Here is a 21,389-nt window from a genome sequence, read left to right as displayed (position 1 = left end):
AATGGATGGATGGATGCCCATAAGTATGAATGTGAGTGTTACTTGTTGTATGCACTGTATGTGCGCTGTGATTGACTTGCGACCTGTCCAGTTCGTACCTCATCTCTCACTCAGTCAGCTGACAGCTGGGGTGGACTCCAGTTCACCTCTGACCCCAAACAGAATAAGTGGTAGAAAATGGCTAGCTGGTTGGCTGGATAGAAAACCCCAAATCCAAGATAAACTGTGTGGCTATGTATCAAAGATGAAAGCAGTCAATAGTCAAGCAAGTGGCGCCTCCCCCACAAGAGTATTTCATTTTACAGTAAACAGTAGTTGGATGGAACTGCAAAGGCTGGTGTGAGAGGACAGAGGCAGCCAAACTGGGCAGTTGTGGCACAGGAGTCAGGAAAGGGTAAACTGCCTTGGCCTAATGTACTTGCAATGCAATTGGCTGGGATTGATGGTCTGCATACCCGATACCAGACTCTGCTCTAATCTGCCTTTTCTTGCGGTTTTGGACAATGCTCCTTTCTCTCTTTATCTCAGCCTTCTCTGCTCTTTGTGTCGGTCAGGTTACTAAAAGTAAAAAGCCGCTCACGGTCCCTTCTTCTACGTTTGTGACACTCCTCTTGTCCTGCATAATTTGAAGTGACACCCACGATATGGTATCTCTTGTAATGCCAAGGGTACCATCCATCCATTTTCTCCTTGGACCCTTTTCACAATTTCATTCAGGAATCATCCTCACATGGCCCCAACATGAAAACTGCCACCAGATGTGAGTCAAAGAAGATTTTTTATAGATTTAGTATAATACCCTGCACTATACGATGGCCGGTTGTCGTACTTAGCCCTTTCTACAAGTGGGAGGGAACAGTGTTTGAGGGACCAGGTGTTTCTGTATGTGCATTCTCAGTGTCACTGTGTGCATTGCGAGGACAAAGACAGTATTGAAGAGACAGACATGAAGCAGGGAGCAGCACAGGATACTCTTACAGACCGCCTAGCATTTGTGCCAAGTTCGCCCTTCATCCGCACAACAGACACTGTGTTCAGTTTCTCCCCACTCCCAGCTTTGTTCAGTCTGTCTCTTTCCCGTCATCATTTCCTCTCTTCTTCCTTTTTCGTTTATCTACACCAGGGTGGCTTGCCTCAAAGTTGACATCTTGGCCATAAAGTGGAGGCCCAGATACCAACAGGTCAAAAAACAGACTTGGGCATTTGAATTGTTTGACCTTCCTTGCTGAGATACAGAGAGGAATGTACTCCCAAGAAACATAGTAATTAATATAAAGGCAACCTGTCACCATCCATACATTCATTTTCTGAGCCGCTTATGCTCACAAGGTTTGCGGGAGTGCAGGAGCCTATCCCAGCTATCATCAGGCAGGAGGCGGGCTACACCCTGAACTGGTCGCCAACCAATTGCAGGACACATAGAAACAAACAACCATTCGCGCTCACGTTCACACCTACGGGCAATTTAGAGTCTTCAATTAACCTACCATGCATGTTTTTGGGATGTGGGAGGAAACCGGAGTGCCCGGAGAAAACCCACGCAGGCACGGGGAGAACATGCAAACTCCACACAGGCGGGGCCGGGGCTTGAACTCCGGTCCTCAGAACTGTGAGGCAGACGCTCTAACCAGTCGTCCACCGTCCCGTCCAATGGGACTAGACATTTATTTTCAAAGCGGACTTTTCAAGAAAAACTGGACATTGTGAGGACAGGGCAGCTGGCTTGTTTGAACCCAAAAAAGGGTTTATTCGCTTCACTTCTCGAGCAGCAAAAACTTGCTAGTTGTGACTGCTAGCTACAGGCAGCTCTGACAACCCAACACAACTCTGAGGAGCAAAGGATTATGGAGTTTGTCTATAAATAACATGCCTCTGGTGAGTATGATATTTTAGTTAAGGTTTTTTTTTTTTTTTTTTTGCTTTTGTCATGTTATTAGAAGTTAGAACTGATATATTGCAGTGCAGAGGTTTTTAATTTTTGGGAGGTAATTTTGGAAGATAAAGGTTTCTTTGCTTTAGTAAAAATGGTATACTTAAGGGGTCACCAACCTGATTGAAACTGAGAGCTACTTCTTGGGTACTGATTAATGTGAGGGGCTACCAGTTTGGTACACATTCGGAAATAACAAAAATGCTCCAATTACCTTTAATAATATGTGATTATATTTTATTATTAATAATTAATGATCTTCATTACATTGGTAGAGCAGGTTGTCCAGTGACCGAAGGGTCGCCGGTTCAAATACAAATATCTCAATGGTATTATACCAGAACACATTGAGCAATTTTTATTTGCTTTCGTGGGCCACATAAAATGATATGGTGGGCCGGATCTGGCTCCCGGGCCACCAGTTTGATACCTGCGGTGTAGATAAAGCGCTATATAAGTGCAGTCCATTTACCATTTACCTTTTAATTTCTGTAAAGACACTGATCAGGTAAATGATTTCTCACAATAATTAGGAAACAGATAAATATCAATATACAAAACTTTATTTCTATAAATCTCTGCCAGTGTTTACATTTTTTTTTTTAAATGATCTCTTCTGCAAGATCTAAAGAAAGTCAAAACGTCCCATCACAGGGGAGCAACTTCTAGAACAGGCCCGTTGGCACCATGTTGGTGACCCCTGGTATACATCCTCAAATACGCTTAAACAACTCTCTCTCTCTGTAATGCTATGCATGATTCATATTGCGTTCTTGTACATTATTTTGTTATGTAATTGTGGTGGTATTAAGATGTGGATTTGGACACTTGAGCTCCCACTGAAGGCCTAGGTCCGAAATGCACTGTAAGTAAAGCAATTACTAATTACCCTATTTTTCTGCCAAGGTTCTGCAGTGTCAGTTACTAAGAGAAATTTACATGAACTAAAACAACAAAAATAGTACAATAGTGTCGAAAAATGTTTGTCATTTTCTTAAGAGCGAACAAGAATTAAAATAACCATCCCTTGTCACAAACGCAGGACAAATTGATGTCCCTCGACTTCGACTTCACATAGTTATTCAGACGTCACTGTTATGTAACAAAAATTGTAAATATTGGACCCCAAAGCATACAACCACATAAGAGCAGGACCACAAAGTATCACGATTCCGTGAGTAACAAAAACAAAGTATCAAGAGAAAAACTACGACGACAAAATGATGCGGAAAAAATAAGTTGCGAGAATAAAACAACAAGAGTAGATGGACAGAGACACAACAGGAGATAAACGTCATAAACCGCTATAAAAATAAACAAGAACCGGATATTTACTACACAAGTAAAAAACATTCAATAAAAAGAAAAACAAAAGAAACGGAATCTGAACAGCAAAAGTTAAGAAAAATGAGGTAGGCCTAACTGAGAAACACTGAAGTACAGGAGCTAAACAACAAAGGTTTACAAAGCTCTACAAAACAAGATAAACAGATACTACTTCCGTACACAGGTAAAATAAAAAATCAAAATAAAAAAACGGGATGAAGCAACAAGCATACGGAGATCAAAACTATGATGAACAATAACAAGTAGACAATATTCCGGCATCTATCTCCTGTTTGTCCAGCGCAAAAGAACCTGCTTGATTCTCATGGAGTGCCGGTGTGCGCAGGAGGCTCAGCCCGTCCACATAACCAGGCAACTGACAAAAAAAACATAGACAGAATAGAGGAATTATCGCAGTCGCAGTTTTAAATGTTCCAAATGCGGCATCAAAACCTCAGATAAGGAAGTTTGCGTCAATTACTTGGGAGCCTACTGACGAACAAACTTGAGGAAAAAAACATGTACAATGTCATTGAAGAATGAGGGCCATCAATGGACTTGAAAGTGAGTAAGACAAGACAAGTAGAAGTCATTAAGTCATTTATGATGTCGTATGTGTGTGTGGCCATTCACAATGACTTGTGTAGCGCTTGCATATGTTCATTCCAATCTGTGTCTGTGCTCCGTGCAGAAGTTCCCTGCATGATGTTGAGTGCCAGTCTGCGTGTGTGTGTAATTAACTGTGCACAGAAGCGTGTCATTCCTTCATTGTGTGTTAGAGGGAACCGCAGGGGTCCTGGGGAGGAGCGGAAATGCTGAATTAGCCTCACATTATGCCATTAGCTTGACTTTTCTTAGCGTTTCCGTTTAACTAGCCCAACATCCTATTTTGTTGTAAAGGGGCCTAATGGCGCAATATTACCATTATCGTCTGGGCTTCCTCCAAAAACTACAAACACATACACGCATACGCGTATACTCTACTAACAGAAACAACTGCATGTGTCCACTCCACCACTCATCACACCTACCACCAGAAGATCACTGACTGTCCGCCTCAATGTGTGGTAGCCATTTGCAGAGAAATTATTCTCGCATTTTTTTCCTTGTTGATATTCTACGCCGCTTTGCACCCTCAGATTTCACGCTGCAACATTAACGCAAGTTGACACACTGGATTAAAGGCAGACAGCTGGAATGCCCGGTCCCTTTGTGCAGCATGGAGCTCAGCCAAGAGCCTTCACTCTGAGGCCAAGAGAGACCTGGGAAAGAGAGCAATGCTTGGAACTAACCACAAGACAGGCTAAGAGGGTGGAATGTACCTGTACTGTGAATAAGATCAGGGTCTGGTCTGGTACCAAATAAAAGGTTTTAATGATTGAGGCTTAAAGGTATAAATGATCCATTTGGAATATAATTCAGTCCCTAAGCCACAACTGAGCAAGTGTAACGATCATCACACATTAACACAATGTGCTAAAGTCATGCCACTTACTGTATTTCATTAAAGAAAAACAACATTTGTGTCCATTTGTCGTGTTGCAGAGTGTCCTGAATATTTCTGCAACTTGCATTTACATGGACTATCCAGATGCTCCAAATAATCTTTATTGAAAGAGCAAAGAGCACGTTCAGTGGGAGCGCTAAAGTTCAACATTTAATAGTATATTATAAAATTGCACAGCATCATGTACGAAAGTGTAAAGGGATATTCACCTCTATTATTAAAACACAAGTACATTGATAACAAGTGATGACACCTACAGTATGGTGATCTTCACTGGCAGTCACAATGCACTACATTGGTTGGCCTATTTACATCACTACAGTTTGATTAAGGACACCAACTTTGAATCATAACAAAATGCATATAATTTATCTTATATTAGGGGTGTAATGATTTGTTTTAGCAACAATTTGTATCACGATTCGTGGTTGCCGATTTCATTCAAGGACGATATTGGTCAATTTAGAGCGATACAATCCGAAACGATTCAGCTCAGCGGCTCGATTCTGTAACTTTTTAGCCAAAAATTAACGCAGTGTGACAGTCAAATAAATACCTACATACTGGAAAGTGCAGGTGAAATTTCTAAGATTCTTGTTGTTTCTTGTAAGGGAATAGGGTCAAAGTTAATTACGGTCATTAAATATGAAGTCTTATTGTGTACTAATGGACTGTGAGTCTGCTGAATAAAAGTTGATTGATTGTATTGTATTGTTTTGCAAGAAAACAAAGGGGAAAACAGCAACGTATTGTTATTTATATTATTTCAGCTATGACTTTATTGTTGGGCCAGTTCCCCCCCCCCTTGTAAAGATATGTTTTGTGTTAGAATTATAAGGGGGTCCTTGGAAAAAAGTCACCACTGTAAGGTGTCCCTAGCTAGACCCAAAGTTTGAGAATCCCTTTTCTAAACAGTTAGATACTAATGGCTAGAAATGAAGCAATGTGATATTTTCATGAGGAAAATCTTTTGGGAATAGTGTTAATAATACATGGAGAGGTCAATAAATGAACAAATGGCTCTTTGGAGCACAAACGTGAGCCTGAAACATGGTCCATTAGTTGGCATTGTTGCTGGTTCTTCTCTTGTTTGCCCGAGTTTCCGTTTCTGCTACCAGTTGTTAGTGGCGAGCAAGCGAAGCTAAGGAGCAGGCTTCAAAGTGCACAACGAATTGCCGCAAGTCACACACACACACACGCACACACGCATCCTTAATGAGAATTTCTCACTAGTCTCCTTCTTATCTGCCATCCACCAGACAGACAGAAGTCTTAAACTTAAGAAAAAGTGCTTCAAAAACAACACGCGCACAAACTGTGGTGTCTCACCCAACCACTAGAGGCGCTATCGAACGGATAGCCTAGATCTGGGGCGTAAAAAACGAACCGAAGAAAAAAAGAGACGCAGAAAGTAGCCTTGACAGTGCTAACTGTCGTAGTAATGGTTTCCCTCGGAGGGCTATGACTGTGAACCCATTATATAATATGATAATCTCATATTATTACATATACACAACAACTTGATGGCTAGCTAGTCAAAAAAAATTTTAGTTCAGGCTTGGTAACAAAAAATATTTACTGTATTAATACTGAATATACAGTGCATATATAAATACGTAATATATATATATATATATATATATATATATATATATATATGCATGTGTATATGTACACAGAGTGGGGGAGAGAGTGACTTTGACCTGTTGAGGATCTCCATGGTAACTAAGCAGTCAAATCACACATTCATTATTGCAAGCTGAGTGTTTGTATTGGCTGGTCAGTTCCGGAATGTATTCTCCCCGCGCTAATAGCCTTCAGATGCCATCGGCTCATCGCACTCAGCGGTGTCACCCAGCTCACTCACTCACTCGCCCGCCACACACACACACACACACACACACACACACACACACACATGCAGAGCAAGTAACGAACTAGCGTTTTATGGCCTATAGCAGAATAGTTCCCAATGGAACGCTGTCTGATTTTTCTTACACGCCCACGCTCTTTGAATATATTATTGATACACTTTCACCATTCTTGTTTTACATATTGATAACCTCAAAACTGCAATTCATCAGAAGACCTTCCAAGTCAATTGAAAGTCTAGAGTTAAGGCAATTAAGACAGATGTCTCTGTGACAGTATGTCACAACGTACAACGTAAAGGACACATAATACCCAGACGGCCTATATTTCACGAACAATTTCTGTGTTATGTGCTCAAAGAAAATGGAAATTGAATTGAAATAGGAGCAATGTCTAAATAACTATTTGCTCTAGGAACACCCCTTTTACAAAATCGATATGCCGCCATGTCTTGGTGTGACGTCAGCGATAGAACTGGAGACCATTTCGCTGCATAGCTGGTGTGGACAAAGTAATTTACAATACTATAAAGTGGCAGTATTTACTCATGTTTTCTACAGTATATCGGCGCTGTCGAGCAGAATCCTCCCACCTCCAAAATGGCAACTTTTCAGGAAAAAAAACAAACGCCATCCTGCTAGAGTTTTCAAACACTGCTGTGTTTAAGTTGGTATTATACCTTATATTGGTATGATATACCACTACACACTCAAATCAACACAACAGCACCCCAAAATTCTGTTCAATAGCTAATTGAACATGCTAAAAGAATTGGCTAATTTATTACGCTGTCTTAGATTAAAAATGGTACAAACACAGCGCCGTGCTGGTTGGTGTTCACCGTGTTGACAGCCGCCGTCACATGGTGCCACCGACTGTACAAAAAAGCCTTTAACTTCACAAGAACAAAAGCCTGTGTTATGTCATATTTCCAAATTCTTTTTCAAAGCCATGAGCGATACAATCAATAGATCGAGCTGACTAATTTTGTTATTGTCTTGTTTGTGAACCAACTCAAGAACACGTAATGTGCATGTCTTTTGTTGTTGACGTCAGCAGGATCATTGCAGGTTTTGACATAAATGTGGGCGGAAATCTGGCTAAAAATCAAATATGTTATCAGAAAACAAGCTTAAAGTGACTTGTGACTCTATTTTGAGGGGAATCTTTTCTGCAGACGTTTTTAAGTCCAGAACTATGAAATAAGTGTCAATTTCTGCAGCATTAGGGAGATCCTTTAAGAGAGCAAAGTTTGTTAACTTGTTATTTTAGTTGTTTTTAAACTGTGCGAGTGATCATCTGTGCATGATGGCATGTGATCACTTTCAGTTTAGGTAGTCACACCTTACAAACTGACTGAACCTACCGTTTGCGTCAGTATTGTTGTTCTTACGTCCTGTAGACGGTGTTATTATGCTGTTGTCAACAGTCAACAGCGAATAAGTAAACAAGCTGCCATCTTAATTCACATTGTTCAGCACCATAGTATGTGATAAATGTTGCCCGCACGACTTCCATTGCAGCCTGGTCATCATGAAAGGGGGATTCCTCCATCTGCAGTCCCCTCTTGAGGTTTTTTATTTCTCCCTAAATGAGGGTCTGAGGTTTTCCTTGCATGATTGAGGGGTTTAGATCATGGGATGTCGTCAATGTTTTGTGACATGTGGGCCTGTGAAGCCCTTTGTGGCTCTTGACTAAGGGCTATACAAATAAAATCGACTTGACGTTACCATTTGTGCGTTGATCTGTGCCGAAAATTCAAAGAGACGCATATAAACATGCCACACCCTTCATAACAGCATTTATTAGATGCTGTTCATTCTCACTGTCTAAAACAGATAAATAACTGGATGAGCCAAATCTTTCTTCAATTAAACCCCAACAAAACTAAAATAATTGTTTTTGGCAATAAAGAAAAGAGTATTGCTGTTAGTAAATACCTGGCGCCACTCTCTTTAAAAACCAAAGACCAAGTCCGAAACCTTGTTGTTCTGATAGATTCCGACTTGACTTTCAACAGTCATAACAAATCAATTCGTAAAACTGCCTTCTACCATCTGAAGAACATATCCAGAGTGAAGGCTTGCATGTGTCAAGCAGACAGGGAGAAACTCATCCAGTACAGTAGACTTGACTATTCTAATGGTCTTCTGACTGGACTCCCCAAAAAGAGCATTAAACAGCTGTAGCTCATTCAGAATGCTGCAGCTCGGGTTCTGACCAGAACAAAGAGGTCAGAACATATTACTCCAATTCTAAAGTCTTTCCACTGGCTTCCAGTCAGCTTTAGAATATATTTTAGAGTTCTGCTACTGGTCTATAAATCACTAAATGGTTGAGATCCTGAATACATGAAAGAAATGCTAAGGGCATATAAACCCAGTAGGGCTCTGAGATCGACAGACTCAGGTCAAATAGTGGAGGACAGGGTCCAAAGCAAACATGGTGAAGCACCATTTAGCTGCACACAAATGGAATAAGTTGCCAACAGAAGTGACATCAGCCCCAAGTGTGAATGTTTTTTAGTCCAGGCTAAAAACTCTTCTTTTTTCTCAGGCTTTTTAGAGCATTTCCACTTTTAAGTGATATTTCTTGTAAACTGTATTAATTGTACTTTTATTTTTCTTCTTCTTTGTTTTAAATGTTCACTGATTGTGTAGTGGTACACTCACCTGACTTTGGTGCGGGAAGTGTGGGTTCAGTTCCCACTCAGTGACAGTGTGAATGTGAGTCCAAATGGTTGTCCGTGTCTATATGTGCCGTGCGACTGGCTGGCGACCAGTTCGGGGTGTAGTCTGCCTTTTGCCCGAAGTCAGCTGGGATAGGCTCCAGCGCCCCGCGACCCTAACCAGGATAAGCAGTGCTTAAAATGGATCGATAGATGTTCTAAATGTTTATAAGCTGTTTTTTCCCCTTTGTTTTTAAATTCTTTTAATCATGTAACGCACATGAAATGCGCTATATAAATACATTTGCTTTGCTTAGCGCAAAAACTTGGAATCCATCTTAAAATAGCAACAGAATTATTATTTTTTTTAACATGTTGGCATTTACTTTTGCAAATTAAAGTAAAAAAAAAGGTCCTGATAATATTATTCTCAATGTTATTAGCTTCAAAATTAGTATGCATGAATATTGTGGATTGTTTAGACGTGAATTCTCGAGTCACTTGCACTCTCAGGCAGGAACGCAGTTCTTACGCAATTGAAAATTCTGAACCCGAATTGTCAGTTTTCTCTAGTCTCTTTACAAACATTGCCTGGATTTTCATTGTTCATTAAATTATAGGCTGATTCACATGTCCATCACCATAGGCAGCCCCTGTGAATGAGCGAGGTGGAATTAAGAGGTCGGCAAATGAAGGTAAGACACTATTGGAGTCCTAACTGTAAAAAAAACACAGCCTACCACTGCAACAATTAAATGTTTGTAGATGTTACTTCGAAGACATCACCAGTATTTTTGTTTAGCCACCATTAAATGATCAATAAAAACCTTAAGTCGGCCCAACCTCTGTTTTATATGGCACTGTTTATTATAGGACCATGAGGAGATAAGTGGCGCCTTGTGTGAAAAACCAATGCTCACCTCCATGATCCTCGAGGACTTAACACGGATTTAGCTTATCCTGGCAACCTTAAGTCCAGCCCAGGCTCGCAAATACGCAGGATGTAAAGTTAGTTTACGTCCAAACTATCATTGAACCTTAATGCAATGTCACAGCTGACCCTGAAAAGCCACAAAGTACAAAGGGGAAAAAAGTGAGCGCAGAGAAGGATGATCGGGAAAAGGATAGAAATGTGCAATAGGACACAAACACAAAAAAAAGTTAATGCCACAGAGGTTTCTGGAAAAATATATCACTAAATCCCAGAAAACTTCAGCGGTTAAGCGGCTGTTGTTCATGATGTCATGCAAGAACTCAGCATATTATGTAAAACGTAACAGATTAGAGAAAATCTAAAAGTTTGACGGCGACAATACAACCCCAAATTATTGTGACGTGGCAACAAAAGCAGTTACATATTGGCAGGCGAGAGACAATATGACACGCATGTAGAAAACGTATGCAAAGAAAAATGACCTCAGAATTCCATTTTTGTAGACAGCGCATCTGCGGCGGGGAGCAAATGCCGGTGGATCCTGATCATTGTGCGAGCGCAAGTCTATTCCAAGCTAGGCATTGCGGTGCATCAGACGGTATGTCCTTGGCGGCAGAAAGTCGATTAAATTTACACCTGCTTAGACAACCGCTAACTCCTGGCGCAAGGTAGATTGCTGGTCTAACGCAAATCTGGTGAATTTGATCAGGGTACAGACAGACAGTACTGAGGTCCGCAACATTTTAAGGCAGGGTACGCAAGATTTCAAGATGCAAATCTAGCCTCATTTCGTGTCCCCCGCCTGTTTAGCCCACCCCTGGCGTACAGTTGCCCCATCCACTCTGCCGTATTCATGCCGTTCACAAAAATAGGGCCCATAAAGTTGATGCACTGTATCACATCACATTGCAATTCAATGAGTGAATGGTTGTGGTACCTTTATACACATCATAATTTATCGTATTAAGAAAGGTACTCTGTCTGTTTGTTCAGAAATTTGGAGATCTACCTGCTCCTACGAATCTTAGAAAGCATGCAGAAATGGTGGAATTTGTAACCAACCCTGTTCATTCTTACTGTAGCAGCCTGTGATTGTGAGACAGTCCAACAGTCTGAACGTGGCCCTCCCGCAGACATATAATAGGGTTTTATCGGCCCCCTTGACAAATGGTGAGGAAGCAGCTGCAAAACTGCAGGAGAGCCAACCTCCCTCTGGTAAAGAAAACTCTCTGAGAGGAGGGAACTGTATCAAAGAGAAGATGTGTTTGTTGAGCAATGGAGTTTTCGACAAAGCTACAAGTATTTGTCAATACATTTGCTTTGGGAGCTCAGATTGTGTTGAGACAATGTTGAGACATTACAGTACAGTATGTCATATCTAATCATTGGTTCATAAAATGAAAGACAAAAAGTTTTCCTTTTTCTCAATAAGATGACTTGAGTTTCCAATACAAATAATATATTATTAAAATACTTAAGTTCTGATGTAATATCCATCCATCCATTTTCTGAGCCGCTTATCCTCACAAGGGTTGCGGGAGTGCTGGAGCCAATCCCAGCTATCATCGGGCAGGAGGCGGGGTACACCCTGAATTGGATGCAAGCCAATCACAGGGCACACATAAACAAACAACCATTTGCAATCACATAAACACCTAAGGGCAAGTTAGAGTCTTCATTGAACCTACCATGCATGTTTTGGGGATGTGGGAGGAAACCGGCGTGCCCGGAGAAAACCCACGCAGGCACGGGGAGAACATGCAAACTCCACACAGGCGGGGCCGGGAATTGAACCCCGGTCCTCAGAACTGTGATGCAGACGCTCTAACCAGTCATCCATCGTGCCGCCCTGATATAATATAAATTGCTAAAATGTGTTTTTTCCACAGTCTCCTCAAACAGCATTGACACATTTTAACATGTTGCACATCATATGTTCACTGGTCAAAACATTAGTAATTTAATTAAATGATAAAATAATAACCCAGAGTTATGTAACACCTTTCAAGGGACCCAAGAATGGTTAACAATAAATCATGGGGCTAATTAAAATCTGTAAATAAGGATGAGCTACACCTTCATAATCGAATACAAATCAGTTGAAGAACAGTACGAAAAGTTACGCCTTTTGAATAGAATTTTTTATTTTACAATATGTTTTAGTAACGTGGTTATTGTCTGCTTGGGTGTAGGACTGCACTGCATTATACAGAGGGTAAAGGTCGGCTTCAGCCGTAATGTGGATCCCAAGGCAGACACAACAACTCAAAACAATGAAGGGACATGGACGGAACCACAGAGCAAGGGAGGTACCTCTCTAAAAAAATAAAAACTAATAAAAAAATAAAAATAATAATAATTTTTAAAAAACTGGTTCTAAAGACCTACAGTAGAAAGAGGAAGCACACACACACAAAAAAAGAGAGAGCAAATTCTACTCCTACATACAAACGGAATGACATAAAAAGCACTGGACTGGCTCTAACTTCCACAAAATAGAGAAAACAAAACAAAACAAAAACACGGCGGTACTATGAGAAGTTGCGGACTGAAAACAAGGACGCTGGAAAGAAACGGACGGATGAAATAACTCATGGCAAAAGTGGTGACAAGCAAGCTGACGTAATAATCCAGCACCTTCTTTCCACGGGAACTGAGCCCACAGGTGCAATATGGAAGCTCTTGGCCGCCAGCACTCTCAGTTGACTGTTGAGACAAAAAAAAAAAGAAAGTGAACGGAAAGGCAGGGAAAACAGGAACATAACATTGAGAAGTGCAATATAACTTAAAGAATTGACATGTGGCTGTGGTGACCAACGTGTAGCGGGAAGATTATTTACTGCCTGTGAGGTGAGTGTCTTTTCTGTGAACATGTTATCGCGCATACGTTACTGTACTCCAGCTTCCTCCAAAGACACGCATGTTGGCTTGGTCCGGTGCCGAGATTCAAACGCTCAACCACAGATTTGTGGGACATACACATTTGAGTGAACAGCCATTGTTGTAGATTTTAGGTAAATGGGAAGCCTTCAAAATTTCTAAGATTGTATTAACTCTTACAAAGAAACTAACATTGCAACACCAAAATCAAGTTTCAATTTCATCTCCAGAGTAATGGTTCAGGCCTCTTTATACTCCGACAGCACCCGCCTTGCATCGCGTGACCGATGCATTGGGTCCCTATGCGCCCCCTATGCGGCCCCTTACTTTTAGCATTAGCATAGTAAGACAGCTGTTGAGGCCACAAACTCCCACAGACTCAAAGTCATGGTCATTTACTGTCGTCCCGTATTTGAGGTGTGGCGGGGTAGAGCTGGCAGTGGGGGTTGGTTGAGCCAGGATGGGGGGCGGCACTTGTGCAGAGAGTGGTGCTGGGACCCCCTACTTGGTGCTTTGAAAAGAGTCGCATACCTTGCTGAATGCTGTTGCGGCGAGAAGAAAATAAAAGATCACAGGCGAGAGAGAAAAAAAAGGTGGGCGGGATCGTGAGATGAAAAGTGAGTTTTTTCTCTCTTACAATTGGCAGATAGCATCTGCAATTTCCTGCCACAATTTAACCACTAGTTTACTTTTGGCTGACTTTGGCTTTTATCTAGCTGTTTGTGTGAAAGGGACGCTGAGCTCATGTCTCACAATTTTATCCTGAAAAGACCTTTTGTGTTACTTTTACACATAATCCCTTTACATTGAACACTCGTGTTTTTTTCCTTTTTTTTTTGAAACGTAGGGAAAGTCAAGAATTTTCATTGAAAGGCAAGATTTTGTAAGGTTTCGAGTGAGCGCTACAGTGACCCAATGAATGAAAGGCATATACATTATGTATTGTAGTTTTGAATGTGCTGTAGCTTGAGCGTGTGTAGGGAGGAGGAAAAACAGAGAGAATTGCATTTCACAATATTCTTGACTAAAGATCTATCAGTTTGTGTTGCAGAGGATTACAATAGCCATTTACAGTATGTAACTCTCAAACCAAAATCACTCTTAACACACCGCACACCAAAAAATAATTGGTCAGGATACTTTTTGATAGATATCACAAAATCGGGCCTTCAAAGTCAAACACAATCAGTGATGCTGACTGAATAGTGATTAGTTCCAATTTGGAAATGTTTATCACCATTATGCTTATACAAAGGGTCAAGCTGGTGCCATCATAAAATCTTTATTTTCAGTACAGGTAATGCTTTAAGTGACATACTAACATACGTTCTGGAGTGGGAGGAGTTTGGTGAGTCTGTGAGGCCAACAACGTCCAGACAGATTTTAAGAAATTAAGAATATTATTGTATTGGTAGAGGTGGCAAAGGCCAAACAAGAGGCATATGATGACATGTATGCCAGGTTGGACACTAAAGAAGGAGTAAAGGATCTATACAGGCTGGCCAGACAGAGGGATAGAGATGGGAAGTATGTGCAGCAGGTTAGCGTGATTAAGGATAGAGATGGAAATATGTAGATTGGTACCAGTGGTGTGCTGGATAGATGGAAAGAATACTATGAGGAGTTGATGAATGAGGAAAATGCGAGAGAAGGGAGAGTAGAACCAGGAAGGTGGACCAGGAAGTGGCAGTAATTAGAAAGGGGGAAGTTAGAAAGGCATTAAAGATGATGAAAAATGGAAAGGCATTTGGTCCTGATGACATTCCTGTGGAGGTATGGAAGCATCTAGGAAAGGTGGCTGTGGAGTTTTTGACCAGCTTGTTCAATAGAATTCTAGCGCGTGAGAAGATGCCTGAGGAATAGAGGAAAAGTGTGCTGGTGCCCATTTTTAAGAACAAGGGTGATGTGCAGAGCTGTGGGAACTATAGAAGAATAAAGTTGATGAGCCACACAATGAAGTTATGGGAAAGAGTAGTGGAGGCTAGACTCCGGACAGAAGTGAGTATTTGCGAGCAACAGTATGGTTTCATGCCAAGAAAGAGTACCACAGATGCATTATTTGCCTTGAGGATGTTGATGGAAAAGTACAGAGAAGGTCAGAAGGAGCTATATTGTGTCTTTGTAGATCTAGAGAAAGCCTCTGACAGAGTACCCAGAGAGGAACTGTGGTACTGCATGCGGAAGTCTGAAGTGGCAGAGAAGTATGTTAGAATAATACAGGACATGTACGAGGGCAGCAGAACAGCAGTGAGGTGTGCTGTCGGTGTGACAGACGAATTTAAGGTGGAGGCGAGACTGCATCAGGGATCAGCCCTGAGCCCCTTCCTGTTTGCAGTGGTGATGGATAGGCTGACAGATGAGGTTAGACTGGAATCCCCGTGGACCATGATGTTTGCAGATGACTGTGAGGTGGAGGAACAGTTAGAAAGATGGAGGCATGCACTGGAAAGCAGAGGAATGAAGATTAGCCGAAGTAAGACAGAATATATGTGCATGAATGAGAGGACTGGTGGGGGAAGAGTGAGGCTAGAGGGAGAAGAGATAGCAAGGGTGGAGGAATTGAAATACTTGGGGTCAACCATCCAGAGCAATGGTGACTGTGGTCAGGAGTAAAGAAACGGGTCCAAGCAGGTTGGAACGGGTGGAGGAAGGTGTCAGGTATGTGACAGACGAGTCTCTGCTAGGATGAGGGGCAAAGTTCATAAAACAGTGGTGAGGCCAGCCATGATGTACAGATTAGGGACAGTGGCACTGAAGAGACAACAGGAAGCAGAGCTGGAGGTGGCGGAAATGAAGATGTTGAGGTTCGCTCTCGGAGTGGCCAGGTTGGATAAAATTAGAAATGAGCTCATCAGAGGGACAGCCGAGCTTCGATGTTTTGGAGACAAAGTTAGAGAGAGCAGACTTCAATGGTTTGGACACATCCAGAGGGGAAATAGTGAGTATATTGGTAGAAGGATGATGAGGATGGAGCTGCCAGGCAAGAGAGCTAGAGGAAGACCAAAGAGAAGGTTGATGGATGTCGTGAGGGAAGACATGAGGGCAGTTGGTGTTCGAGAGGATGCAGGAGATAGGCTTACATAGAAAAGGATGACGCGCTGTGGCGACCCCTACAGGGACAAGCCGAAAGGAAAAGAAGAAGAAGAAGAAGATAGTGATTTTCTCACAGCGTGCATCCAGCTAGCACAATTGTTCAGTATGTTTTTTGACTATGTTTTTAGTAAGGAGTGGAGGAAGGTCTAGTTTAATTTGTGTGTAGTGTACTCCAGCTCTGGACGCTAATATGTTATAATCCACTTTGTAACACTGATTTGTTTTGTCGCTGCTAACAACATTCTTTTAAATGAAGGTTCCTTTCTTTCTGTAGCCAACAGATTTTTACTTGTTTGTTTGCTTTTTTGCCAATTGAAGTAGAGTTTTAAATACAGCTAATTTATAGCTAGGGCAGTAGCTGGAGGTCCTGAAATAACATCAAAACGTTTTACTTGTGAATTACTTACTTTAGCAGATTAAATCCATCTGACAATTTTTGGGGGGTAGTGGGGTTGTTTTTAATCAGGCTCATATTGCATTTACCGCATAATTTTGGACCTGACAATAGGTTGTATGTTAATAGTATTCACTATCTGAATGAATAGTTTTGTTTTCAACAAGATCATACCTTGCATTCATCCATTTATCCCATCTGATTTAGGGTGAAAGGCGGGGCACACCATGGACTACCGGATTTTTAGACTATAAAACGCACCGGATTATAAGGCGCATTAGGCGAAACAAAACTGTCAGATAAGTCACTTGTACACACACCATTATGTTGAAGCACAGTAAGTATTACTCCGCGAGGCTCCTCACTACGTTCGCCGTAATGCTCCGACAATCCGGCTTCGTAGCTTACCAAAGTCATACTAAAACATTTGGACACATTTTTGAGCGCCGTGTACCACATAAAATCGGTCCGGGGTCAGTAAGCACAACCAGAATTCATACATACGGCGCATTGTCGATTTTTGAGAAAATTTGAGGATTTTAAGCGCGCTTTATAGTCTGAAAAATATGCTACATTCACACCGATTTAGAGTTAATTTAGTTTTCAGTTAACCTAACATGCATGTTTTCGGAATGTGGAAGACGGACTACCCACGCAACACAGGAGGGCCTCAGCTAAGATTTCAACCCAGACCCTCTGGAATGTTTATAACCATTATTCCACCGTGCTCCATACAATACTGATTTGCCACCTAACGTTCTGGTGTGCTGCCGTCACTCACTGTATTTCGTGCATCACCGTTATCGGTGTGCCAGGAATTAGTCCACTGACAAAGGTGCTGTGTCATCTAGAGTGCAGAAATGGAAAAATGTGATTTTGAAACTTTATAAAGCAATTCTTCCCTTGTAACAATTAATCAAAATGATGGTGTTGGTCCACCAATATCATAGACCACTTAAGCCAGGGTTACCACAGTTACCCCCTTCGCCATGAGGTTCAAGCCACTCTGAAATACTGTAAGTTCCAGTCTATTTAAGTAAAACAACTATTAATTGATGCTTTAAGAGCTCTTTAATATTATACGATAGGCTACAATAATATAGATATGTATGTCACATGAATTGTAACACATCTCTGAGGTTTAAATCTATTCTTTATACTGTTTAATGTGGACTGTCGTTCAGCTAGTGGACTTTAGTCCTGTTGAAGCCATAATGGTTGTACCCCACTGGGGACGATGGGGCGTCTATGTCTCCCGCAGTCATAAGTAGCTCCTCTAAAGTCTGTGTAGTTTCAGGATGACCAAATCCTCCCCTCAAACAATACTGCTCCGCTTGGCTAACGTATTGTTCGGTGTGTGGGAACCAACTTCCTATATTAAGAAACTGGGGAAAGGGAGTGAGCAAATGTCTGCTTGTTCGACCACTTTCCACAGACATAATAGCCTTCTTAGAGTGATGAAAGACAGTGGAAGAAAGATGCAGTCTTCACACTTCAATGCTTCCCTCTTTCTTCCCTCCATCTTCTTCTAAAACGTTTTCCCTTCCCCTCCAGCACACACACTTTTCTTTTGAAATGGACTATGAAGGGGGCGATCAAAGGTGGCCGTTTGCCACACACAGCATTGCAAATACAGCCACTGTACATGTAGACCATTTCGCACACTTCCAACATCCCAAGATTTTCGCTTTTAACGAGGTTTTTTGTTAGCACACACATCATTTGTAAAAGGTGAATTCTACTGTATAGCTGCCTCTTGAACAAGGTAGGTCCTCTGCCAATTGCCCAAAGGCACCTGGGGTAGGCTCCAGCTCACCCTGACCCTGAACAGTATAAGAGTGGTAGAAAATGGATGGAAATGGCTGATGATATAAATGTACCCCGCTTCTCGCCCAGAGTCAGTTGAGATAGACACTAGTGAGGATATGTTGTATGGAAAATGGACAGATGGATGGATGTAAATTGCCAAAAGCAACTGTAATTTAATGATACATTTTTCTCCCAGTAATGTAATGGACTATGATTGATTACATTAATTGAGCAATTAAATTACATAATCTTGTTACATGTACAAAGTTTGTAATTAGCTACTCCCAAACATTGGTTACAACCACCCAGGTGAGAAGTCAGATGGCGAGGATGAAGGAGAGAAAAGCAAGCAGTTCCAGATAGCATTGGTTCCAAGCTCCTCAAATCCTGAGCGGATCAGCTGTGGAATCATCCAGCACATGTTCAACCTGAGCCTGAAGCTGGGTAGAGTCCCTCAACTGGAGAAAACATCCTGCCTGGTTCTAGTAGCAAAGACCCACTACCCTAAGGAGCTCACCAACTATAGGCCAGTGGTGTTGACCTCTCATCTGATGTAGACCCTAGAAAGTTTGTTCCACCTGCGCCCCTTGTGAGTGCCTTGATTGACCTGCTTCAGTTTGCCTATTGGCCTAGCATCGACGTAGAGGATGCCACCTGGAGATGGCTGGGAGCATTGTGAGGATAACATTCTCTGTTTTCTCCAATGTTTGAACACTATTCAACGCAACCTGCTGGAGGGTGCAGGGGTGACCCATGACCTAACAGCTTGTATTACAGACTACCTCACCAACCGACTACAGTATGTTAGGATGCAGGACTTCAAGTCTGACATGCTTTTCTGGAGCCCCGCATGGAACTATCCTAGCTCCTTTCCTGTTTACCCTCCACACAATGGACTTCCAGCTACAACACTCCTACCTGTCACATGAAGAAATTCTCCTCTGACTCTGCCATTGTAGGCCTCATCACTGATGGAGACGGCCAGGAGTACAGAGAACCTCTGCATTGAAATGGTGCGAGAAAAAAAACGCCTCCATATCAACATTGAAAAAATCAGGAGCTAGTGGTGGATTTTAGCAGGCGGCGTCACTCACCACCTGTACTGAACATCCATGGAACAGACATTGAAAGAGCCTCAACCTTCAGCATAAGTACCTCGGTGTCCACATAAACACACTGGACTGGAGCGACAACATAGAGGCTCTCTACAGGAAAGGTCGGCGCACACTTCTCCTGCTCATGAGACTGAGAGCTTTCGTGTGAGGTGAGAGATTGTTGTCACATGTACTTAACAGCCTGTATTTGCCATAAATGGGCTAGCTGCTCATTGAATGTTGCTGTTGGCCTCTTGGCAGCCTACGTGACCAATGTTCTTCTCGTTTTTTCATCAATTTTGGAGGGATGTGTGTGCTGGCTCCCATTTAACATGAGTTTGAATGTGATTGGTTCATGCGAATACAGCCTCCTCCTCAGTTCTAAGAGTGTGCACCCACGTTATCTCAGTTCTTTAGTTTTACTTCCTGTTGTGTATTTTTTTTCAATTGAGTTGTACAGGTTATATTTCACATTAATGGTGAAAAAGGTTTTGAAATGGTTGATCTCGCTCTCATTTTTTTTTATATCACAAAAGCCTGGCATTTGAACAGAGGTGTGTAGACTTTTTATATCCACCGTAGGCACTTTGATTACTAGAAAGGGGGAAATACTCAGTGGGGAAGTCTCGTCTGTCTAGACACAGTGGCAATAATAAAACCCAAAATGCGGTTATAGAGTCGTAAGAGGAAGTCTTTTGGAAGAAACATGGCTTCTCAGTATAAATAGCCTGTATAGGGCATGTGTACTCAGAGATTAAGCCATCTTTGAAGTCTGCCGTACATTCGTTCAAAACTCCCTTCCCCTGTTCTTTAAACTAATAAGCTTAAATCTTCCAGCTCAACTCTTCCAACAGCTACGACCATGAAAAAAGACAGAAGAAAAAAAATCACTTTTAATCCCAGCTTTGATGATACATTATGTGCTGCTGAAGAGAACGTTCAAAGTTGCCCCTAAAACTTTAGCGACGAGAAGGCTATCAGGCAGTTGTGGATGCTGGAGCCATCCATATAACAATAGCATGGGCAACTGTATTGAGGCAATTCAGAAGGGATGTCAGGAGTGTACGAAGGAAATGTGCCTCATTTGTCATATGATAATTGTATTTCAGCCAAGCCACATTCCTCCGATCTGACAGCAGCAAGCAATGTAAATACGAGCATAAACTCATAGTGACCCCGTGTTCTGCATGTGCAGCACTCAGCAGCTCAGCAAGCACGGATTAAGCTTGGAGAAGCAAGGCGGCCGAGGGTGTAAGAAAAGGAAAAATGAAAACAGTGGAAGAGGAAAAGAGGATCAGAGATGGAAGTGACGAGAGCTGTGAGGATAGATGAAATGAAGAGAGGGCACAGAGTTAGGATTCAACTGTCATTCTCCTGTAGAGAGAACAAAAGACAAGGAAAACAGCAGCACTGAGATCTGGTTTCTATGGCAACGAGAAACTATTATATTCAAACCGCTGTGCAAACTTAAGCAAGGAGAGAAAGGACAGCCAGAGAGGTCAAAACTCATGTTGATCCGAGAAGACCAACGAAGTGAGACAAACAACAAAAAGCGATTTCTCAATTTGCATGACAACAGCAAGACAGAGCTGATATGACATTAAGCTTTTATATTTTAAATTACCCAAATTACCTTCAATTTTAGGCTGGATTTACACTTTTACCACGGTTCAAGTGACACAATTCAGATTTTTGCTCCCAAGTGGACCAAATTAGATGTTTCATGGCAGTGTTAAAAAATAAATCATATCATCAGATTGTAATTAGGGAGCATTCTAATGTGGATAAAAATCAGTGAACAATCAGATATCTGTTACTGCACCATAAAGAGAAATAATGTAACGCAAACATTCTAAACTAAAGGCTATGTTTACGAACTGTA

At 41.7% G+C, this 21,389-nt stretch overlaps 1 long non-coding RNA gene across 1 annotated transcript; it reads right to left on the bottom strand.

The window, feature by feature from the left end:
- Positions 1–12,419: 12,419 nt before the first annotated feature.
- LOC133481754 (uncharacterized) lies at positions 12,420–19,744 on the bottom strand. Its single transcript, XR_009789597.1, has 3 exons — positions 19,508–19,744; positions 19,332–19,413; positions 12,420–12,943 (listed from the first exon to the last, which is right to left on the bottom strand). It is a non-coding gene; the product is annotated as an uncharacterized LOC133481754 (long non-coding RNA).
- Between the last annotated feature and the right edge of the window lie 1,645 nt (positions 19,745–21,389).

This window comes from Phyllopteryx taeniolatus, chromosome 8 (genome assembly GCF_024500385.1).
Source record: "Phyllopteryx taeniolatus isolate TA_2022b chromosome 8, UOR_Ptae_1.2, whole genome shotgun sequence".
Lineage (NCBI taxonomy): Eukaryota > Metazoa > Chordata > Actinopteri > Syngnathiformes > Syngnathidae > Phyllopteryx > Phyllopteryx taeniolatus.
Note: the sequence above shows the minus strand (reverse complement) of the source record. Positions and strands in the feature narration are given on the sequence as shown.